Here is a 25,594-nt window from a genome sequence, read left to right as displayed (position 1 = left end):
CACTCCCCCTGCTTGTGTTCCCTCTCTCGCTGGCTATCTCTCTCTCTGTCAAATAAATAAATAAAATCTTAAAAAAAAAAAAGTGCAATCAGAGGTCCTGAGTTTGAGAATAAACCTGATGCTGTCTGATGGTGTGGATTTAAGCAAGCGACCTAACCTCTACAATAACAGCCATCATCTTTTGACCCAATTAATATGTACTCTTTGCCATGGTATCTCATCAAATATTCACATCAATGAAGTAGACTAGTCTTGTTCCACCATAACACAGATGAATGAACTGAGACCTAAAGAAATTAAATAATTGCCCAAGATTACAGAGCTAGCAAATGGCAGAACTAGGAATACAATTCAGAACTGTGTCTCCTAACCTTTTCAACTATAAAATAAAGATACGCTGTGAGTCTCAAACTGTTCTACTTATGAGTTCCCACGAAGGCAAGGACCCTGTATTAGTTTCACTCACAGATATATCTCAAGCACTTAGACCAGTGCTTAGCACACAGTAGGTACTCAGTAAATATTTGTTATAATACAGCACAGGAGATTGAAGTCATGGTTTTGAAAGTGCTGGAACAGCCTTCAAAAGTCACCTTCTACAAGCCGAAATTTCTTTGGAGTCTCACAATTTAACTTAAAACTCTATGTGGACTTTGTATTCTACTTCGTCGTATCACACGGGTGGTTTAATAACAACATCACGATATGTGTTTTAACCTAAATATTTTTCAAACTATTCAACTCTTAAGTAACTTTAACCCCCTTTCCCTCATCAAATAAGTAATACTAGTGCTCTTGGAAGATTCAATAAATTTGGCATATGGTTTCTTGTATGGGCACAGCTCATATACCACCATGTGTACATACTTGGGCTAAGGAGCTTGGACCTAAGTGGCCTCAAATGTTCTTATCAGTTCAAAAATGCTATGCCTTTGGAACAAGGCATAATCTCCCAGCTAAAAATGAACTAGTAAGACATACAGTGGAACATCTTTGTTCTGGACATAAAGATGTTATGTCTTTCATCTAAGACTGCATTAGGTTTTTTGGCAGCTGAAATTAAAATTAGTTCATTTTAAGATTATCATGAACCAAACTCCTAGGTCTTTCTTATAGGAACTGTTGTAAGCCAGATACTCCTCATCTTATACTGACATATTTTTATTTTTTGAACCTAAAAAATTCATCATTAGGCTCATGTCATCATTCCAGTCTGTTGCGAGCTGTCTTGAACCCAGTTGTGTCATCGATCATAGTATCCATCTGACAGAAAATTGTCAGATATGCCTTTCGTATCTTCATCCAAAGCATTTACAAAATAAATACATAAATAAAAACAGTGCAGGACCGAGCTTTAGGGCGCGCCACTAGATACCTTCATCTAGGTCAAAGATACTCATGATGGGAGAGGAAACACAGGCCTTAGTAAAAGGACACATCAAAATCCCTGTGTGGGCATGAGACATTTTTATATTTTTCAAAAGAAGAGGAATTAGCTTTAAAGAACTAGACACACTGAACTAGGATGACAAAGAATAATTCATCAACATTCTAGGTACTGTTGATCAATTACCTGTGAATTTGCCCATCTGTACTTTCATCTGTTTTTGTCTACAGGATACGTTAAAATTGTTGACTGCATGAGCTTCTAAATCAGGATCTCTGATGAACCATTCTAGTAGTTTTTTAATGAGGCTAATTTGGCATTATTTAGTTTCACTGCTTTTTCTCTGAGAGTTCAAAAACAATAGGAATTTTTTTCTGGAGATTAACATACATTTCACTGGTATAAAGATTCTGGAATTTTCCTTTTATCCATCACTTTTAAGATCACTTTTATCTATCTGGAGATGTTTCCAGAACCCCACTACACCTCCTCAGTCTTTCCTGAAGGTCACTGCACACTTTCTCCCTTCATAACTGCCAGAGGATATTCTCTGCCAAAGGAGCCTGCTAAACCCATGAGCAGGGCAGCTGAATCCCCCTCAGAGAGACGATTCTGAGGCACATTCCACAGTCTCTCAGAAGGACCTAAGACAGCATGAATATAATTCCCAATCAGAATAATTCGCTACAAAGTCTCTCTGCTTGCTTTCCTCCCTTCCTCTCACTTTCCCATTCCCATTCTGTTTCCTGGGATCACTTCCCAAAAAACCTACTTGCACCCAAATCCTCATCTCTGAGTATGCTTTGGGGAAAATCAAAACTAAGACACAATCTCCAACCTCCCGGCACTGTTCCACCTGTGTGATTTTCCTAAAATCACTGGAAGTGTTTGCCCAGTCACATCAAATGTTGTTTCACTACCCATGGATACAGTGCATTTGTGCATACAGACTAGAAATCACTGAAAACCTACAAATGGGTGCTTTCATATCACTGCCCCATCTCTTTTGTGCTTCAATGGTCCTTAATCATGCTTATTCTACACTGTATAATACGAAAGTCATCCTTCTTGCTGGAGATGAAAACAAAATAGCTGTTAAGCAGTATTGTCTTTTTCTCTCTCAAGATACCTCAAGGTCATATTGAAAGTCTTCAAAAGAAGAACCCAAGGGTAAAAATATATATATAGTTCTAAAACTAAGCAAAACCCAAATATTCGGTTGAAAAGTTAAATCAATCATTTATAAGACAGTTAGCATCTATCTGTAAGTTACTAACAGACTAAGCAATTTGGCAAGTGGGAGTATTGTTCTTATCATCCAAGGGTCTAAATCCCAAAACTGGGGTTCTAATATTCTTCCAACAAACAATTCTTCAATTCCCAGCATGTGTCAGGCACTGTGCTAGAAAATGGGGAGCTACATCTGAGAACAAGATATGCCCCTGACAATAAGCAGCTTACAGTTGAGTGGACAGTGCTGGGGTAGGTATGGGCAGGAGCAACCCATCTGACCATTCCACCCTATTCCTCTATAGCCACTCTAGTAGGATCTTGAATTTCTAAACTAAATTGATACTTAATTCATATCCTAAACCTTCTGAGTCTTTTTAATAAACTGGCATATTCTTCCGCCTACACTTTTTTTACCCAGATGATAACACAGAATATTCCTCACAGCTCCCAAAATTCTTTGTGATGTTCTAATCCGTCTTAATTCTCTTCCCCTGGGAGGTTTCATTTGGCTGAAAGTAAATGACACCTTATTAAAGATACAAGAAGATTATGCTGGAGGCAGAGGCCCTGAGGGGAATATGCTGAGTCTATGTAAAATTGTCCTCATGGAAAGCCTGCCAGATTAGCACGTTATGCCAAAAATGATCACCTCGTGGTCAAGAACATCAGCCTTAGAACACCAAAGGCGCCTTCTCTGAAACTGCCACAGGGCAGATATATTCCAAATGTGGCCTGGCACTAAACTGCATTAAACCCTGGTAAGAAACCGAGGTCCCACAACGCTGGTTTCATGCGGTAACTCAGAGGACAGATTTAGGAATATGTCACTTCAGATACTGCTTGTCTTTTTGCAAGAAGCCTTTTCAGGCTGAACACAAAAAGTTCACCAGAGACATACTGCATGTGATTTTGTACACCGTTCATAATGACCTTTTTCAGAAAATGCACTGTTGACATGATTCATTCTTTTTTTAGACTAGCGTAGCAATCGCTTTTAGAAAACTCAGCTATTGAAATACCTGAGTCTAAAAGAAGAAAATTCGCTTTCTATTATGTTTCTTTCATTAAAGTGAGTCAGATGTATCATTGCTGTTTAAGTAGAATTATTTAACAGATTTGTTCTGGAAGAAAAACACCTCAGGAAACACAGTAAAAGGTTTTCAAGCCCTCACTATGGAAAAAGTTTCTTGCTAATGTCCCATTTCCCCTCCTCCAATTGAATAAGCCTGGTACCCACTTGGCTGATGAGATGATAAATTATAGAGACAGAGACACTTTGGTTTTCTGCTCCTTTACTAGCTTTGTGGCCTTAAGAGAGTCACTTAATTTACCTGAAACTCAGTTTCCTCTTTTTCAAAACAGACTCTTTAAGGATTAAGAGAGATGATATATTTACAAGGCCTGGCATAGAACTGGTAGTCCGTATATAACTGAAGGTCATGGAGTTAGTAACCGGAACAGCGGCAGCTGTACCCGGAGACCACGTGCAAGTCAGGCCTCTGCTCTGGTGCTCTTACAAGTTCCATGTCCTGGCTCAGGGAGGCCACAGGTTTGGGGGATTTCCTATTAATTGTCACTCCCAGTATCTTAGACAACTGAAGTTTTCATGCATACACAGGCACTCAGGATCAAGGACAATACCAGCTTAATCCAGTTTGTGAGGCTGTCATCCCAGTGCCTCTAGCACGCCTAAGTGTAATTTATTATTCTTAGAGAGTTTTCTCCCTTATCATAGAGGGCAAAGGAGAGAAGCCCTTGTCCATCCCAGAATGGTCTCTTTTAGGGGATGAGCCTGTCCAGCAAATATTGTTTATGTAAATCAACTCTTACTTAATAAATCTTACTTTGAACATTAACTCATCAGATATGGGTATTTTCTAGCAACATTAAATGCTGAAGAATAAATGTCTACCCTGGCCAACATAAAAAATATTAGATAAAGGTTAATGTCAAGATACGTGACACTTCTAGACTAAACACTCCGTGTTTGTCAGATTGTTTTACTTGTCAACCACATTACTGTATAGTAAAATACATTGTCAAAAAGCATTTCTTTGAGAGGGCATTTCTTTTGTTGGTTTGCCTGCTTTTGCTGTAAGACTAATTAGCCATGACAATTAGCATAGGTGCAGATCCTAAAAGAAATAGGATTAGCTGAAATGAAACCATGCTACAGGCAAGTCATTGTAATAAAAATGAAGCATGAGACCTAACACCTGGCAAAACTGCTATACTTCCTCAGGCTCATCGCCACCAAATACATTCTTTTTGACACCTGCTGGAATGATAAACATTTTCCAGTCTGGTAGGTATTTTTTTAAAGTGAACTTGCACAAATGCCATTTTAATACAGAAGACAAAACAAATTCATAAATTGTACACATTTCAAGGAAAACATTCAGACAAGATCAAAGAACTCTGGGGCGCCTGGGTGGCACAGCGGTTGAGCGTCTGCCTTCGGCTCAGGGCGTGGTCCCGGCGTTATGGGATCGAGCCCCACATCAGGCTCCTCCGCTATGAGCCTGCTTCTTCCTCTCCCACTCCCCCTGCTTGTGTTCCCTCTCTCGCTGGCTGTCTCTATCTCTGTCAAATAAATAAATAAAATCGGGGCGCCTGGGTGGCACAGCGGTTAAGCGTCTGCCTTTGGCTCAGGGTGTGATCCCGGCGTTATGGGATTGAGCCCCACATCAGGCTCTTCCGCTATGAGCCTGCTTCTTCCTCTCTCACTCCCCCTGCTTGTGTTCCCTCTCTCGCTGGCTGTCTCTATCTCTGTCGAATGAATAAATAAATAAAATCTTTAAAAAATAAATAAATAAATAAATAAATGAAATCTTAAAAAAAAAAAAGATCAAAGAACTCAAGAGACAAAAAAACACTTCAATATGTAAAATTCAAATTTTACAAGAAAATCAATATGAAACCCCCCTTTTTTTGGACATGTAGGTATTGCTGTACCACATTTAAAGCAGATCAGAATTCTTCAACGATAGTTCAAAAATATGAACTCTAAACAAAGTTTAGAAGCACAAGTTTTTTTGTAGCAGAAGCATTTCCACACACTGGTTTCCATGGTATAGTCTATGCAGAAATATTCCACAAGAGGGGTAAAATACTTGAAAGAAGTAACAATTTGTCATCTGGTGGCACCTTGGACCTCTGCAGTTCTTTAAAGGGCTTTCATCATTTAATTTGGGGGTTTTATTGGGACCTATAGCTTCCTCGAATTATGGACTTCTTTTCCAATCAATAAACACATTGCATTTTTCGAAGGGAATAAACAGCAGATGAGGTTCCACTTGCTGTGAAGGTCACGATCGCCACCATGAGAATAAGTTTCTTCTTTTTAGTTCAGAATTGGAATGAGTTTACGATGACCTCAGTGTAAAATGTCACATCTCACAGATGAGGTCAAGCCAGAGAAAGATATTAATGCTCAAGGTAAGGCCATCTTACCAATCCTCCACAACCCACCTTGGTATTTCATGCTCATGTAATACCTTTCAGTTAAAAAAAAAAAAAAAATCTATTGCTCTATGCTCCATGGTCTTTTTTAAAGCTACATAAAAATAAAAAATTTAGTTTTGCTGTTTGCCTCTGAAGCAGGACAGATGTTTAAGAATTACAGTTAACTTCAATATATGCAAATCTTATTTTCCCTAAAGGGAAAAATTGCTAATGATGTTCTTGCAACTACAAACTTCCCCTCACCTGAAGAGGTCATTTTAAGAATTACTTGTTATTCAAATTAGAAACAGAATTAATGCAGAACAGTCTAAATGGTTTCTTGGGCATTACTCTAATGATGGGTAAATCTGGGGAAAATTACTTAGGAATATTCATTCCAGGGATTCCAATGATCAGTTTTACTGAGTCATCAATTCCTTAATTACTCAATAACACACTTGCTACTACTCTCCCCCCTCCCCCGCCCCATTTCTAATGGGAATAATCTCTGTCACCAATTTGGTGAGTGATTATTTTAATACAGCTAAAAATAGGAATATTTATTCAAACTATTACATTTCAGAGAGACTTATACCAGTTTCAAAAAGAAAAGATAAAGTTTTAAAAAATAAAACAGAATTTAGGGAATAGGCATAAATTTAAGACCACCAGTACACTGCTTTCCTTATCTGCATGTTTGAAAAATCTTAATGATACCTCTAAAGACTTACAGAGTGCTTTGTTTTGTTTTTTGATTCAATAGTTGATTGAGAAAACCTGAGTCCATTAAGTGAAGAAAATTACCAAATCATGGGCCTGGATGGCAAGAGACAGAGAGTGTGTCATCAACCACACGGATGACCTGCACCAATATTTAATCCCTCAAGACCTCAGTGTCTGCCAGGGCAAAGTGACATGGTCGAACTGAGTGATCCCTAATGTCATTCTTTGTACTTACTGGCACTACATATTTGGAAGACTCTTATCAAATTTTTTGAACATGACAACTGATTTTTATGAATATTTTTAAAGGTAATTAAGGTGAGAGGATAGCCATATATTCGCATGTACATTAAAGAAAAGTTCAGAAGGATACATAATAATTCATGGGAAGAAGTATGGTGAGAGTGTGTGTGTGTGTGTGTATGGAGAATGGGGAAGTGCTTTGTCTCTTTATATTCTTCTGAAATCTAAGAATGTTTATACCACAAGCATTTAACTTTTGTGATCAAAATAACATAAACTAAATATACATGAAAACTGCAGTACAAATATTCCTTCACAATTACTATTTTTGAATTTCAAATATGCAATTATTATTCCATGGCTGCATTAATTTGTTGGGGTTTTTTTCAGAAAATATTTAAGTTTAGAGTTGTCTTAACCCTGATGTTCTCCTTTTTGTCTGCTTATCCAGTTTCTAGTTAACTTCCAAGTCCTGTTCACATATCACCTGCACCTCCTCCTGCCCTGGCTTTTCATAAGCAGCTCCACTCTAGTACCTGCTTAGCAACATAGTCATGTTCATATGTCTCTCTCTCGAGGTCCCAAAGACAGAGACCTTGTCTTACTCTTTATTTCCTCCCAAGTTCTTAGCACAATGCCTGGCACTGGGAGGAGACTCTGTGTATTTTTTTTTAAGATTTAATTTTAATTTATTTATTTGAGAGAGAGAGAGCAGGTACAAGAGAGGGGAGGGGCAGAGGCACAGGGAGAGGCAGGCTCCCCACTGAGCAGGGATCCTGACGCGGGGCTTGATCCCAGGACCCTGAGCCACAGAAGGCAAAAGGCAGAGGCTTAACCAACGGAGCCACCCAGGCGCCCCTGAGACTCTGTGTATTTTATCCTGGAACACACTGTGATGAAATCTGACACCTTATAAACTCTACTCAAGAGATTTCTCTTAATGCCATTGAAAGCATAAGGAGAAAGAAAAAGTAAAAATCCTATTGCATACTATAAACATAAGCACCATATGACAAGTAACAATTTGAGCTAATGTCAGTGGAAGTATGTTAGCCAAATAAGGATCTAGTTATTTAGGGTTGCTTTGCCTGGGCTTCCCAGATAGAGTCAGATTTACTGACAACCATCTAAAGGTATTTTATCATCTAAATTTCTTAAAAGAATTTTCTAATTCAAAATTGTGCAGGAACAGGAATTAAATTTAATGAAAAAAATGGTGAAGAGTTGGGCTGGGTAAAAACAGCAAGAATCAGAATCGTGAATTGTGTCTTTCTGTAGCTGACTGCTAAGGTTAGCATCAGCAAGCAGCCCATTTCTTAGAAGAGGAAACAGAACCATGGCTGAATCCAAGGCAGCTGATTTGTAATGGACAGCAATTTGTAATGGTCCAGGATATGGAAAGAGAATTCGAGTTCTCTTTTTATCACTCATTCTCTGTGCCAATTTGGACAAGTCACTTCAGTTATCTGAGCTTAATTTCTTTATCTATAAAATAACATACAGCATGCCTGCCTATGGGATTACTGGAAAGATTAGATGCCCTAGTGTATATAAAACCAATGCACGAGCTATTTATTGCATATGGATGTAGAATACTACTGTTCATTACAGGGATTTCTTCAATAATTCTTATTCCCTGGCCTCCAAGGCTTGGGCAGAAGTGCATGCTGGAGTGGGAATCAGCCAATGAATGGGAACCAGAAGTCTTCCAGTCTTTGCTCATACCCTTTCTAAATGGGTAGCTTAAGGCATGTCTTAACCTCTCTGCTTTGGTTTCCCACTGGGAAAAAAAGGAACAACAGTATGTTCACACAGCTGAAATATTTAAAATAATCAAATGGGAAAATGGTTGTGAAATGCTTTGCAAAGCCAAGAGCTTTCAGCCAAGACAAGCACATTTGTGTCTTGAAAAGTGGGTGATAGGAAGGTAAAGTGACTCATGCTAGGATGTTCAGCTTACTGTTACATACTGGAAGATACTAGGCTAGAAACTAGATTCAAGTTCCTTCTACTCCAGTACCTGAGTAAGTGGATAATGTACAACAAATATTGGTCAAAAAATATATAACACTATACAAGCGGAAGCTCTATCTTCTAATATAAAAGGAAGCAAAAAAATATTTATATGCCTAAACAGGTCAAAATAATATTTGGATATCGAGGCATTACTGTTCAGTTACATTATAAAACAAAATACACTTACTGTACATATTTGACAATGACTTCACTGATTAGTTCTTCACAGTTACTACTGGTTTCCAGCCACTCGTCTACTTTCCATCAAAATTAAACACCCTTTATTTCCAAGTCTGTTTGGGTATAGCTGCTGCTTGTCCTGGTTGTACAACCAAGGATTTATTTAAAAATTTATCTCAGCCTTGCCCAAAATGTTCTTGAGCATTTACCAACTAAGAAAACCAACCTGACTTTCTTGCAATCAAAGTTTCTAATGAACATTATCTATGAAGTTATAATGAGCTGCAATTGCTTGTTCACTTTTTGTTTTCACGTGTTTTATTTTTTAAATGTATCAACTTACTACAGAACACCTTTCCTGATATTGTTGCAAGTTTCCACTAAGTTCAGATTTAAAAAAAAAAAAAGGAGGCGCCTGGGTGGCACAGCGGTTAAGCGTCTGCCTTCGGCTCAGGGCGTGATCCCGGCGTTCTGGGATCGAGTCCCACATCAGGCTCCTCCGTTATGAGCCTGCTTCTTCCTCTCCCACTCCCCCTGCTTGTGTTCCCTCTCTCGCTGGCTGTCTCTATCTCTGTCAAATAAATAAATAAAATCTTTAAAAAAATAAATAAATAAAAAATAAAAAAATAAAAAAATAAGATTTTTTAAAATTCTTTTAATACTTTGAGAGAACAAAGACAAAATGACTTTTTCACATGCTGGTTAACTGAACATTATTATATTGTGTCTCTTTTGTATTCACTTCTCTCTCTAGGGATAATCATTATGCATTATTCAAATTTATTATTATGACATAAAAAGATGGCTCCAAACAAAACTGCTGATCCCTGTTTATATACACAAAGGGATTTGAAATATAAATCTTCATATTAGCACAGTTTGGGAAATGTCATTCCATTACGTGATAACTTCCTGTTCTATAATTTGGGTCAACATCTGAAAAAATCATTATATCATTACAAAATACTACAAGAGTACCCTCTTTCCAAAAAAAGCCTTACCTTTTACCAAATTTGAGACAAAAACAACCCCAGAAACTCTGCCTTGCTCCCTTCTCTAAGACTCTTACTACTGTCGTACTAAGCTGTAGCTATTAGTTCACTTCTCTTCCAGCACTGGATCATAAACTCTTTAGGGCAGGGTCCATGCATAAACCATCTCTATAATCCAAAGAGCTAGGCACCTAGAAGGTGCATCAGAAGTGTTTGCAGAAAAAAAAGTGTTTGCAGAGTTGAGTTCACATAACAAGTGATGTACACTACACTCTTACAACTTTACCCTCTATTATTAACCTTGTGTGGAGATGGAGAAGACACCAAGAGCATGCCCTTCACCAGCCATAAACACCTGCTCAGCCTGACTCCTTCTGGAGACCAGGACATACCTGCTATTCCTTGTCCTCACACCAGCACAACTATGTAAAGACATGGCAAAAAGAACCAACACATTCAAGGGATCATTAGCTAGCATGACCAAAAGTCCCCATTTTCCAAGGGCAAGCCCTATTAACATGCATTGTCCTGGCATCCAGTTTGGCCTAGGGGATCCCTTTTGCCCTCAAAAGGGTTATCTTTTGGATGATAAGTTTTATGGTCCTCTTATTAATAGCCATGGTCCAACTGTGTCCTTTTTTCCCTACTTGAAGACCTTGAGGGGGGGTTCTGGAAACACCAATGACAGGCAAAATTGTGCAAGAAACAGAGACAGGGTAACTGGGGGTTGAGTGACATTTTCTATTGCCCCTTAACTAGTACCTAAAACCCAAAACTGAGAATAGACAGAGTATGTCACATTTTATTTTTATTTTTTTATTTATTTACTTATTTATTTTTAGAAAGGAAGAGAGAGAGAAGGGAGGGAGGGAGGGGCAGAGGGAAAGGGAGAGAGAAAATCTTAAGCAGGCTACATACCTAGTGTGGAGCCTGACCCAGGGCTCGATCTCACAACCCTGAGATCACGACCTGAGCCAAAATCAAGAGCTGGACACTTAATTAATTAAGGCATCCAGGCACCCCAAGTATGTCACATTTTAAACAGAATGGCCATCATCAAGAGTCAGAAACCTGTGTCACAGCTCATTAGAAAGCAGCAAAACTTTCCCTAATACTCCCAAGACATCAATCCAGCCCCATTCAAATTCCCAGCCCTAGCACTTCTTTTAGCTTATAAACTGAAATGGACAGAGGAAAGAAAGAAATGTGGGAGTCCTGAGTTATTGGCTAGAGGGTGGTCCAGAAACCTAAGTGGAATGTAGACACTTTCCCAGTGAAGAGGGTAGGGGGGACTTCCAGGGAATCATTCAGAGAGAAAGGGGCAATTTGAGAAGAGACCATTGTTTCATTCCCCAAAGGACATCTGCTTATGAGGAAAACTTTGAGATCTTCCCCACTGTGCCTTCAGAACCAGGGGAAGAAAAGTGACAAGAGAAATCAGGACAGAGAGAGGAGGAACCCATGGAGGACCTAAACATCCTCTACTCAGAGTAGCAAAAAGTATGTCTTCCTTTAGGGTCATACGGACACAACAGGGAAAAGCTAGGCTTATGCTGTCCTGCCAGTACCAGACCCAGGAAGGCTCACTGCCAGGAGAGGTTCATTCAAGGAGGCTGAGTCCAAACCAGAGACAGATTTCCTCCAAGGACAACTGTGTGATAAGGAGATACCATGCCCTTCATACATGCTTTCCACAAAGGGTCAACCCAAATACACGTGCACTTGCAGAGACACAGCCTTTGGACCCCTGTCATACAGAGGCCGTCAGTGGGTAGGCAGTATTGTCCAGACTGGCAGTAACAATGAAGAAGCCACACAGGGGCAAGTTAAGGAAAAGACACTAGTACTTTCTCCTCCCCACTTACCAGTATTAATGTGTAAGAAGGACTAGAAAGAGGAGGAGGACAATGATGAAGACCCCCAGGGGTAAGACAACCCTTCTCACTCTAGATCACCTAGAGCTACAAGATTTAGGTTAGAGAGGAGATTAGAATTTTAAACTGGATGGATTTTTTTTTTTAAGCTAAAAGTAGTGACTGGGAAACTTCACATACTGCCCAATGTGTCATTTAGGATGCCATTCATCAATAAAAGTCGAAATCAACAGAGCTGAGGGAAATAATTACAGCAAAGTAAAATTTCCAATTTGTACCTTACCAAGTTGAGCTACAAGAACTCAAAATCAAGATTTTTTTTTCTAAGTTTGAGCTTTGTAAATTAATCAGGTGCTCAGAGATAAGTGCTCAAGGTTTTATGAGCTTGGAAAGTGTCCAGCAAGGACTGACTTCTAGTCTGTACCTTATGTTCATATCGTATGCATTAAATGGATGCTCAACAATTCATGAATTCACATCCATGGTTTAATTTAACTGTATCTGACCCAATGATTAGAACCTGGCTGTGGCCTCAAAGCCTCGCCTGTTTGTTTTCCCAGCCAGTTTCCAAGGTCCTGCTTCCTCTCCTCCAAACCCATGCATGCCTAAGGCCTGAAAGTATTCCCAGAAAGGACACAACCAAGGGTGTCCTCTGCCCCGTAGCCTGACTCCCAGGTAACAATACTTTCTGTCTTCATCTTCTGCAACTGTTTCCCCCACACTCAGATGACTCAAGATTTGAGAAACAAAAAACCTTCCTCATAAAAATGCTGAGAACCCCTCTCAGGAAGAGTAGTCTAAGGGCCATTATTTGCTACACTTTCAAAGGGCATTTTTTGAAAACATTCGGAAACACTATATTAGGTCTATAGGTTTCAGAAATGGTTCTGATAAAAAAAAAAAGTTTAATCTAGCATTTGTAAGTTTAGTAAAAAGTTTAATCTTAGCATGGGTAAGTCTCAAACCCAGGCTCGCTCAGGATCGGCTTTCACCAGGCCAGAGGCGTATAAAAACAGCTGAGCTCCGTCAAAAAATGGTTAAGTATTAAAGACTTATCTTAGATGTGAGGCCTGAACCTGTTTTTCTGTCTTCCCTGTACCCTTATCCCTGTGAGTTTTGTAGCACGGTTTTTATAAGATAGAAGCCAAATTAATGGTTGGTCAGGGGTCACAGATCTCTTGGCTCCTGACTTTATCAGGAACTTGGCACTAACCCCAGTGTTTCCATGCCTTTCCTGGCTTTTGACTCAGCAATATTCAATTCAGTGTGTACCACTGTGCCAATCTTTTTGGTCCACAGCTACCCACAACTCCCACTACAGGAGAAAGATTAATAACAACAAATCTCTACAAGTACTGTAGTCCAAATTTAAAAGAAAGAAACTTCTTTTCCACACATTTTCAATGCCTCTCAAATTACACAGGTGGCTATAAACTCTACTTATATGTAGTGCCAACCCTTTAAGTTTCAGGAGATATGCTGTAACCTTAAACAGGTGGATGCAAACCCCACTCCACCTCAGTCCCCCACTACACACATTTCACTATCACAATGACCACCCCATCACTAGGCCAAGTATACAACTTGGAAAACAAAATACCAAATTCTGTTACTCATCAAATAACTAAGAAATAGACTGGAAAGAAACTCATTGAGCAGAATAAACCACAATGAGAAAAACACATCATAAAATGTCTGAATAGGACTTTAACAACATAATCTGAACCAATATACTTAATTTGGTTTGGACAGTTTTATTTGTTCTACCTAAAAATCTATGATGTTTTCTCGTGCATTGTCAGTGAGAATGCAAACTGGCACAGCCACTGTGGAAAACAGTATGGATGTTCCTCAGAAAACTAAAAATTGAATTACCATATGATCCAGTTAACTCCACTATTGGGTATTTACCCAAAGAATACAGAAGCACTAATTCAAAGAGACATAGGCACCCCTATGCTTAGTGCAGCATTATTTACAATAGCCAAATTATGGAAGCGGCCCAAGTGTCCATCCATAGATAAATGGATAAAGAAGAGATGGTAGATATACGCAATGGAATAGTATGCAACCATAAAAAAGAATGAAATCTTGCCATTTGCAAGAACATGGATGGATCTAGAGGGTACAATGCTAAGTAAGTCAGAGAAACACAAATACCATATGATTTCACTTATATGTGGAATTAAAGAAACAAAACAGACAAAGAAAAAAAGAGACAAACCAAAAAACAGACTCTTAACTACAGAGAACAAACTGATGGTTACCAGAGAGGAGGAGGGTGGGGGGATGGGTGAAATAGGTGAAGGGGATTCAGACTATACTTACCGTGATGAGCACTGAGTAATATATAGAATTGCTGAATACTATACTGTACACTTAAAACTAATATAACACTGTTGACTGTACTAGAATTAAAATTAAAAAGAAAAAGAAAACTGACCCAAAAAATCTATGGTGTTTTGTTTTTTTGTTTAGTTTTTGTTTTTTTTTTATAATTTTTATTTTGTTATATTAGTCACCATACAGTACATCCCCAGTTTTTGATGCAATGTTCCATGATTCATTATTTGCATATAACACCCAGTGCACCATGCAATATGTGCCCTCCTTTTTTTTTTTTAAAGATTTTATTTATTTATGTGACAGAGAGACAGCCAGCAAGAGAGGGAACACAGCAGGGGAGAGGGAGAGGAAGAAGCAGGCTCCCAGCTGAGGAGCCCGATGTGGGGCTCAATCCCGGAACGCCGGGATCACGCCCTGAGCCGAAGGCAGACGCTTAACGATTGCGCTACCCAGGCGCCCCAATATGTGCCCTCCTTAATACCCATCACTGGCCTATCCCAATCCCTCACCGCCGCCTCCCCTCTGAAGCCCTCAGTTCATTTCCCAGAGTCCACAGTCTCTCATGGTTCATTCCCCCTTCTGTTTACCCCCCCCTTCATTCTTCCCTTTCTTCTCCTATCGATCTTCCTATTTCTTATGTTCCACAAATGAGTGAAACCATATGGTGTTTTAAGAGGCAGGAAAGAAAGTTAAAGTATTATACTGTCCCATGCACATCCCCAATCTGGAGTATTAAAACAGAGCCAATCTCTTGCTAGCATTCTTCCCCGTCTTTAGCATCATTTCACCACTCCACAGTGATATTCTCAAGAGATTTTTCAGGAAGCCTCTAATATTCTTAGAAAAATCACAGCAACCATTTGATGTGAAGAGAACCATGCTTACCGAAAGACAGGTTGCTTAACGTCCTGAAAAGAGCATGAGCTTTGCAGGAAAGCAGAGTGGGGTGAGCTCCTGCCTCCAGCTATGAAAATCTGGGTTTACTACCTCTCTAAGCCTCAGTTACTATATCCGTAAGATAGTAATTTGATCCCACCTCTGAGAGTTACGGTGACCATAAGTAATATATGTGGAAGAGATAGCACACAACAGTTTTTTGATAAATGCTTTGCATATGGATTTGTAGCTCTTAAACTGAAACTCAGAAGCAGTTCCCGGACATTTTAATTTTATAATACTTAATATCGAAATCTGCTACGTAAATGCTTTGGTTCCAGAGATCTCGTAAGATGGCTAAATGAATCATCATCCGCTTTCCCTCTTTTCTTGTTAATTTTCAATTATTTACCCTCTGATCTTGGCTAGCAATTCACAGACTGTTATTTGCCCTCTAAAATCACCTGAGGAAACAACAAGAAGGTTTGTTTGTACACAGCTCAAAACATAATCAAGATTCTGATAATCTGCTGTGCTGCAACCCCAAGAGACCATAAGAGGGAAAAGATGAATAAGGCATTGCTTCTCTGTTTGATCACATTTTCAACAAAACAGCAAAATCCAGTACTGTTTAGCAGCTTCTAATTTTTAACAATTTATACTTGTAATAGAAAGAGAAAATTATTTCCAAGACCTTTTTTTTTACTATTGTAAGCAAATTCTGCATTTCTAACCAGCTACATGGAAATAACATTTAAACAAGGAGCAGTCAAAAAGGTATAAAATAGCAGTGATTGAGATCACTGTTGCAGTGAGGAGGGCAAGGGAAAAATATTTTTCAAACGTTATGATGGTCCTCTCCTTGTACCCCTGCCCCCCTATTCCAGAGATAAACCTCTTATAGGCCAATTATAAATACACTAGACAGATACAAGCCTGGTTAAGACAAAAGCCTTTACGGGATGGATGGGCATTATCTGCTTTCAACTACCCAAATAATGATTGCAAAGAACTGCTGACTTAGAAACTGAACTCTGATGACCTTCTAGTCTAGCCACTCACTCCCTATGGAAGTTTCTCCTGTAACATACCTAAACCACTCCAGTGAGAGAACTGCGTTAACTTCCTTCCAGGCGACCCATCCTAACCTGCTATAGCTTTGAAGTTCAGGTCAAGCTCACGAAAACCGGGCACTGAAAATATTACAACTATAGAGCTACTTCATTTCACAGACAGGGTCTTGAGATGAACTGCCAGAGGACAAACAAGGAAGAGACAGACTTCTGAAGCTCCACGATTCCCAATTAGCTGCCTATCTGTGAGACCTAGCAATTCTACCACAAGCAAAAGGTGGTTCTCTGAAGATGCTTGGTCTCAGCCAACAAGTATGCCAAGGGTCAAGAAAAGTGAGGACTTCCATCAACTCTAAGGGCTCTGAAGAGGGGCTCAGCCTGGTGTTTGAGCCTGAATTTCAATGGGAAAAAAAGATCCCGACCCCTTTTCTTTTATCTTGCTTAGTCTACTCAATACCCAATTACCTGACTAGCACCTAAAATTTGTGGAGCCCAATCCTAGACCAAAAGGGTACGTGAAACCTGAAGCAAGGCAGGCCTCTCCCTCGATCATCAGTTTTTCCTCTGTGGAGGGAAGACCCACTAGGTGATTTTCCCACACTGAGAGATGACTAACTGGGGAAGTTTGTGCAGTGGAACTGGCTTTACTGCCTGCTGCCTTGACAATGAAGATGATAGGATGTTAACCAGAATTACTGTGATCATTTTGCAATATATACAAACATAAAATCATTACACTGTACACCTAAAACTAATAAAATGTTAAAAGTCAATTATACGTCTATAAAAAGAAAACGGCCTCACATTTAAATTCTCACATGAATTTTCTCTTTTTTTTCTAAGATTTTATTTATTTATTTGAGAGAGTGAGAGATAGTGAGAGAGAGCATGAGCAGGGGGGAGAGGGAGAAGCAGACTCCCCACTGAGGGAGCCCAACATGGGGCTCCATCCCAGGACCCTGGGATCATGACCTGAGCCAAAGGCAGATGCTTAACCTACTGAGCCACCCAGGCACCCCTCACATGACTTTTCTAATGCAAATTTTACCTCCAATATCTGAAACACTAAGAAAACTGGGCTTTACCAACCAGTTATGGTGCCCATGTCTTATTCATCTTTGTACCCCCAACGTCTAGAGCAGTGCCAAACATACAGCAGGTAGTTGGCAAACATTACTGAACTAGGGAAAGGACTGAAATGTGTTCGAATACTAACCTTCAAAAGCATTTCTTCATGTTGGAGATTATCACAATCAGAGGGTTCTCTGCAGTTTTTCCAAGTCCACAGTAAGGTTTCTGTACCCAACGATTTGCAGAAGGCAAACCTAAAGAGAGTCCCAACCTAAGGAGTTCAAAAATAGAAGAAACACACGTGAGGTAAAACAACACATTCTTTGGCATTTGTTCACTTGATCTATGTGCAATAGATCTTTTATTATTTATATATTTGGAACATTGCTCCAATAGCATCTATTCAACAGAAGCTCAATTTCTTACTGAAGCTCCACGAGGACCGCTGAGGAAGCTGGGTAAAATTTACCTCTCATTTTGGATGCTTTTTAAGCCAAGTTGCAACAGCATGGCTTAAAAAACAAGGGGATTCTTTATGCAGATGACTTGAAAGTAAGATGTAGAAAATATAATGATGGCTTCTCAGGGATCATTTAGCCACCCCTAAGGAGGTATATCAGAAATACCTCAAAAGAGTGTGTGTGAGCGGGCCTCAGAGATTCTTTTCAAAAAAACTCTATGCCTATAGGTGGTGTTAGACCACATCTCCAACGCCTTCCTAGTGCTAACAACAACACCTATTTTTAATGTGATCTTTTCAAACTGAGATATGAGATCACTCCCCTGTCTAGGGTCCAGGGAGAGAGATGCCAAGGATGCAACCCTTGAGGACAACTGAGCTGAGATCCCGTTGGCTCACTGCCTGCTCTGCCCACTCTGTGGGACTGCACCAACGTCAGCAACTTCCGCCAGTTCACAGGGAAGGCCCCCACACTAAGCCCACCCTGGGACGCCTGGCCTGTCATCACCACAGAGCAGGTGGCCTTCAGAGACTTTGACTTTGGAGCAGGGGCACTGCTTGCCCTCTCCCCCCACCCTGCCCTGAGTTCTTAGTAGTTTTTTAAAAGGCCTGTAGGGCTTGTCCCAGCCAGGTAAAAATAAATAAATAAAATTCTGTAGGGTTTCTCACCAGCATGAGCTCAGCACGGGGATCCTAAGGGATGGAGGATTACTAAAGTTTCCCACCTTCTTTACATTCACTGCATTTCTCTTCTGTGTAATTTCTCTTGGGTGTAATATGGTTCAAACGGCTTCAGATGGCTTTTCCACACAGATTATATGCATAGGGTTTCTCTCCAGGTTGAGTAGATGGCTGCTGATTAAGGGATATGTGGTAACCGAAAGCTTTCTCACCTTCATTGCACTCAAAGGGATTCTCCCCCATAGAAAATGTGCCTTTTCCTGACCAGAGATGGTTTTTCCCAAATTTCATTCTGCTTTGCAGTGGTCTCTTTGGTTCTAAGTTGAGACTTCTGGTCTCCACAGATGTCCTGGAGAAATCAATCCTGCGTCCTCAGCTCTTCCTGCCCCTCCAGGGTGAGCAGGTTTGGCGTTTAAGAAAGGAGATCCCACTGAGGCCAAGTTCTGAAGATCTCCAGCGTCCCGTCTTTGTACAGGATTTTCCGAGCAGGTCCAGCAATGCCCACTCCTCCTCGTGGATAAGTCCACAACCACTTCTCGAAAGTCCCCGTGTCCTTTGACCAGGTGGTCATCGACCCTGGCGCCATGGCTTCCCGCTCCACGTTCCCCTCCTAAAAATCGGTGGGGTCTTGTGCAGACACGGTGATAAAGAGTTGCAAAGTGTCTCCTTTTTACGAGATAAAGACAGCAGGTGTCACCATTTAAGTGGTGGTGGTGCTGGAAGTCCCCGCCAGGCGAGAAAAGCCAGAGCTGCTCACGGGTGCAGGACAGTCTCCGTGCGGCCGGCAGCCCTGGCGGGCGAGTTTCCACTTCCTTCCGGTCCGGGGGCGGGGGCGGAGCCACGGAGCAGGGCGGGTTCCCAGCGCCGACGCCACAAACTGTTCAGCCCATACCAAGGCTCAAAGTCCTTTTGCATAGCCATTGCCTTCCCTTCTGGCCTCTTCTCATTCCACGCACCCGCCTCTGCCCTTCGCTCCGCGCGCCACTTGCCAGCTTCACCTCAGCCACGCTGAGCCTCGGTTTTCACAAACTTGGAATAGTAACGCTCTCACATCCAGGCAAATAGACAGCACGTTCCCCCTCGAGGACCTCCTCCAACAATTGATAACGAGGCATTAAATTGGTCAACCAGCTCACTTCTAAAACAAACAAAAGGCATTATTCTTCGAATCTGCTGAGGACAGATGGATAGAGCATGTTCAAAATAGAACAGAATAGGAGAATAGGCTGTAATAGGAACCTAGGAGACCTCGTTTTTTTCCCTTCCACGTGCAAGTAGAGGTTCGTCATTAAGGGTCTATAGAACATAAGGATTTATCCCATAAGTATTGGGTGACACTGACCTCTGTGAGGAGGCAACGTAAATATAACCCTGTTACATTTATGAGATCGATTACATGGTCATTGTCCTTTTTTTTTTTTTAAGATTTTATTTATTTATTTGACAGAGAGGGAGAGACAGCTAGCGAGAGAGGGAACACAAGCAGGGGGAGTGGGAGAGGAAGAAGCAGGCTCATAGGGGAGGAGCCTGATGTGGGGCTCGATCCCATAACGCTGGGATCATGCCCTGAGCCGAAGGCAGACGCTTAACCGCTGTGCCACCCAGGCGCCCCACATGGTCCTTGTCCTTTAAAATTCTAATTTACTCATAATCTATTTCAGCATCAGTTAAACTAAATTAACATGAGCCCTGGATAAGCCTCATGTATCTCACTATTACACAGAAGTTTCAAAATTTGGTGTGCTTGTTTTGTTATTGTTTGCTTGCTTAAATTGGGCTTCATTAAGGAAAATGTGCATATTAAACAATTTTTAAAGTTCTTTAGAGGTCAAACTTTATCACAATCAGCATTTACATCTCTTGAGAGCTAACCAAGCCTCCACGGACTCTTCAAATGGGAGCTGACTCCTGATATTGACAAGTATGCAAACCACCATGAAGATGAGGATGTCATGCCGGGTGGTTTTCCATTTTCTTGCTGTAACACACTTTTCCCCATTTTTATTTATAGTACTAAATGTCTCCTAATGTAAGATCAGGGCCAGAAGAATTGCGGAGCAAAGGGGAGGTAGTAGATTCTTGCCTACAGTATTTTTAGACAGCAGCAATTAATTTCCTTCATAGTTCTCATGCCCTACTGTGATTCAGTCAGAATATTGCTATTAGACTTATTGATCCAACGGGCATTCGATGATAACTGTGAAATGAAGAAAACAGATGTAACTTATTTTTCTGTTAACCTAAATGATACTTAGTAATTGTTTGAGTGAGACACATATTTTTAGGAATCTTTAAACTCTGTGATGTTAATCATTTGACCAAAAATTCTTAGGCCCTAGCAGGTAATCTCCAACTTTTTTTGCAGGGAAGAGAATGTGGCCAAAGTAGTTCTCCACATCTCTGAGTTGGGCAAATATGCCTACTCTAAATTGTTCACTCATTTTAAAGGTGACCTGTTCTTTACTACCTTTCCTTGACTTGAGAGCTAGGAATCAATAAGCATATGATTAGAAAACACTAAAGATATAGGTACTAGAGCTGAAATGATTGCTATCAGGGAATCCAAAAATAATCAAACTAATGTCATGGTTCTTTAATTCATATGCAATCTTTACTCACTGCTTTATGATTAAAATGCTCCTTTGAAACTAAATTTATTTTTGCCTCTTTGCAGGATGATCGATGATTGGGATTTTATTTGCAGTCTGCCAAAGTTATCCATTTACATACCACTGACCACCCTCTGCAATAGTGACACTTTTATTGATGAAGCTCAATTTTCTATTAAGAACTAGAAGTGAAATATTATGTGTATGTAAGTCAGTAAATAAAAGAAACAAGTGAGTTTGATGGAATAATCTAAAGCAAAAACAATATTTAAAAGATGAAGCAGGAAGATAGAGCATCCCTTTCTGACTCCGGTATGATGAAGCCAGCTCACATCTACCAAACAGCACAGGGAGTTCATAAAAACCTATCACATTTGCCTTTTGTACCCCCAAATGTATCCAAGTTAGTTCCCCCTTCCCTGTTTTACTTCCTCTTACTCTGAGCTAGCACCTCAGCTCCCCCAAGGTCCCTCACCCTTACACACACTCTTACACATCACCCACTTTTTTGACTCCATACCTCAGGCCTAATTTCCCACCAAATCCTTTTTATCAACTCTCCAGTGAGACTCACTGCTTGGACTCTTAGTAAATACGACTTTCATCTCTTCAGGGGCCTGGAGTATTGCCACAGGTAAAAGAGTTTTTCCCCTGCCCCAGAAAATACATAAGTCGAATAATCTCACCCTACTCCCTCAAGTTAGGAGGGGTTGATGGTTGATTATTTAAGCATGTAAGGGGACATAATTACGAAGATTGAGATGACACAAGAAAGAAGAAATATGAGCTTAGGAAAGGAAAAAAATAAGTTATCAACACATATTATTTGGTACTGATAAACCATAATGACAGGTCTAATTTTTACTGCAAACAGAAAGGACATTAAGAACATAGAGGAAATGCAAAAGCCCACAGATATTTAAACTCTTTTTTAACATTTTCTGGGTCTGTAATATATGTGGAAAAAGAGACATTACCTGATTAACACACCTGATTTTTTTATTCCGTAACTTCCCAGACCCTCTCCAGGCAAAATCATAAGGGGATTCTGAAAGTCCTACTTCTCTTTGTTCAATCGTATTTATTTTATATCTATTATATAGATTATAGCAATTATTGAATAAGTACAAAAGAATACTTACAACATATGCAGAATTTAAAATGAATACTCATGCTGTCACCTGATCCTAGCTCAAAAGATAAAACACTGCGATTGTGATGCTCCTGTGTGCTCCTACATGATCTCCCTCTCTGCTGTGTGCTTCACAACCTTGCTTCCAATAATTTTGTGTTTATTAATCCCATACTTCTCTTTGTGGTTATATCACATATGGCTGTAACTCAACAATGCAGCATTTAGTTTTGCATTATTTGAACTTCACACAAATGACATAATTCTTCTGAAAATTACCTATTTGCTTCAAAAGCCTGATTAATGCAAGTTGACCCATAGAGCTAGAATTCATTAATTCTCAGTCTTGCATTTTGTTCTACTGTATGAATACACCAATTTTCAGTTCGGTTGGAGTTTTGGGTTACTTAAAAATTCTGTGGTTTGAGATTAGCACAAGCATTTAAATTTACAAGATAATCTCAAATAGTTTTCCAAAGTGATTTTATCAACATACTCTATCTGTCAATTACTGTGAGATATGTGTCAAAATATTCTGCTATGATGGTAAATTTGACAAATTTTACTTGTAGTTTTTGGGTGTGTGTGTGTGTGTGTGTGTGTGTGTGGCCTTGTCACTAAGTTCATAGAAGTTTTGAACTATTATAACTTCCTAGGGATTTGAAACTCATTGGTAAGTAGTAATTCTTTATGTCTCTAGTAGCATATTATTTGAACTTCATGTCTTAAACTTTATTTTTAGTATTAGCCTCCTAGATCATTTTTTCAACCTTTTACTTCCAACTTTTCGTGACCTTATGTTTCAGGTGTTTATCTTGTAAACAGCCTGTATCTAGATGTTTTTATATAATCTGAAATATTTTGTTTTTAACTGGAAATTTTAATCAATGTACAATTATTATTATTTCCTCCTTTCTAATCCTTATTCCTTTATTTTTAAAATATTTTAATATGCTTTTTATTTGTGCCTTCCCTTTTTTCTTTTACCTTCTTTGATTTTGCCAAATATTTTTCTTGTTTTCAATTTTATTCTTTGATTATTTCTATTATGTCTTGGTTTTCTGTTTCATTGATTTTTTTTGCTCTGGTCTGTTATTTCCTTCCTCCTACTTTTTTTAGATTAATATTATTATTCTTTTGTTAATATCTTAAGTTGTATACTTAGCTCATTAATTTTCAACTTTTATTTTTCTCTAATACAAGAACTTAAGGCAAAAAAATTTTCTCAAAACATTACTTTTATTGCCTCTCACAAGTTTTACATGAAATATTCTTTTTTTTTTCAGTTCTGAGCACTTATTTTGGATTTTTCCTTGATTTTTGAGTAATTTAGAAAATTATTTTAATTTCCAAATACTAAGAAAATTATTTCTCTTTCTATTTTTAAGCTCTGACTTGATTGAACTGTGGTCAGAGGTTTTGGCCAGAACAATAACTTTGAAATTTAATGGAAACTTGCTTCATTGCCCAGTGTAATCAATTTTTAAAATGACCCATTTTATAAAAGCTTGAGAAGAATGTATACTCTCTGTTTGACACAGAATTCCATATATGCCCATTATCTTTTTAATTTAAATTCAATTAGCCAACATATAGTACATCATTAGCATCTGATGTAGTGTTCAATGATTCATTAGTTGCGTATAACACCCAGTGCTCATCACATCACATTCTGTCCGTAATGCCCATCCCCCGGTTACCCCATCCCCCCACCCACCTCCCTTTCCACAACCCTGTTTGTTTCCCGGAGTCAAGAGTCTCTCATGATTTGTCTCCCTCTCTGATTTCTTCCCATTCAGTTTTCCCACACTTCCCCTATGATCCTCTGCACTCATATATGTCCATTAAATCAAGTTTGCACCTGTCTGTTGTGAAAAGTTTACTTAATTTTTGGTCATGTTTTCCTACCAATGATAGGGAGACATGAAATCTCTCACTATGATCATGGTGAGTTTGTCAGTTCACATGTATTTTGAGACTGTTAGTTGCACATGTATTTAGAATTGTTATATTTTCCTAGTGAAGTCAAATTTTTCTCATTGTGTTGTGACTTCTTGTATGCATTAGGCTTTTTGCCTTAATTTTTTTTTTCTGGGGTGCCTGGGTGGCTAAGTCGGTTAGACATTTGCCTTCAGCTTGGGTAATGATCCTAGGGTCCTGGGATTGAGCCCCATGTCCAACTCTCCACTCAGCGAGGATCCTGCTTCTCCCTCTCCCACTGCCTGCTGCTCCACCCGCTTGTGCTCTCTCGCTCTCTCTCTGTGTCAAATAAATAAAATATTTAAAAATAAATAAATAAAATCTTTTTTTTCTGATATTAATATAATACACTAGGTTTCCCTCACTAGGAATTTCCTAATAAACCTTTCTCTACCCTTTCACTTTCAACTGTTATGTGTCCTTACAGTTTAGATGCATCTTTTGTAAATGACATTTATCTAAATGATTAATCAATTTGCAATCTCTGTCATTCAACTGCTGAGTTAAGTTCATTTACATTTATTATAATTATTGACATAGTTGAAACGATTTCTAATCTATTTCTTTTTCTGTTTGTCTCACTTATTTCTCTTTGTTTCCTGTTTTCCTGCTTTTTTATTAAGTTTTTGTTTCATTTTTTTCATTAATGCACTTTTTCCCCATATACTGGTTTGAAATTTATACTCTTTCTATTCATTTAATGGTTACCTTTAACATTTTACCATGCTTGCTTTACTTAACAAAGTCTAACATTAAACCATTCCTGAACTTTAAAACAGAGTAGTATTGATCATCTCCTCCTTTCCCAATTTATGTACTATTAGACACTACCATCAATATTTCATTCAGGCAGTGTTTATCTGGACTGTTCAACAGTTTTTTTTTTTTTCTTTTGTTTTTGTGATTGTTTTCGCATTGTCTTAAAAAATGGTCTTTAGATTTTGGAAGTTTCATGAGAACAGATTCTTGGGTTTTTTAAATCTTCAAATGTCTTTTTTAGCATATATTTTACATCATTTACCTCATTTTTAACTATAAAAATATTTACATCATTTTTAATTGCTTTCAATAGAAGTATTATTTAGGGAAGCTGGTTAATTTCTGCAGAAAATAGAAGAGTAACTCACAAAAATCTTTTAAATATTTGTAAAATAGGACCTAAAGAAGTGAATTGGGAAGAATAGCCTTTTTATAGTAATAATTGCCATCTTTCATATAAAAAGATAATCCACCATTGGTTGAGCCTGTGTTTTTAATTAGACTGATTTGTAAAG

At 39.0% G+C, this 25,594-nt stretch overlaps 1 long non-coding RNA gene across 1 annotated transcript in view; it reads right to left on the bottom strand.

Moving 5' to 3' along the window:
- The window catches only part of LOC123000359 (uncharacterized), a 478,818-nt gene extending 459,085 nt beyond the window's left edge, over positions 1–19,733 (bottom strand). Inside the window, exons 1-2 of the long non-coding RNA XR_008958291.1 lie at positions 18,588–19,733; positions 17,604–17,729 (exon numbers count right to left, since the gene is read on the bottom strand). This is a non-coding gene — a long non-coding RNA (uncharacterized LOC123000359). The remainder of the gene's footprint in view (positions 1–17,603; positions 17,730–18,587) is intronic.
- Positions 19,734–25,594: the final 5,861 nt, after the last annotated feature.

This window comes from Ursus arctos, unplaced genomic scaffold (assembly GCF_023065955.2).
Source record: "Ursus arctos isolate Adak ecotype North America unplaced genomic scaffold, UrsArc2.0 scaffold_8, whole genome shotgun sequence".
Taxonomy (NCBI): Eukaryota; Metazoa; Chordata; class Mammalia; order Carnivora; family Ursidae; genus Ursus; species Ursus arctos.
Note: the sequence above shows the minus strand (reverse complement) of the source record. Positions and strands in the feature narration are given on the sequence as shown.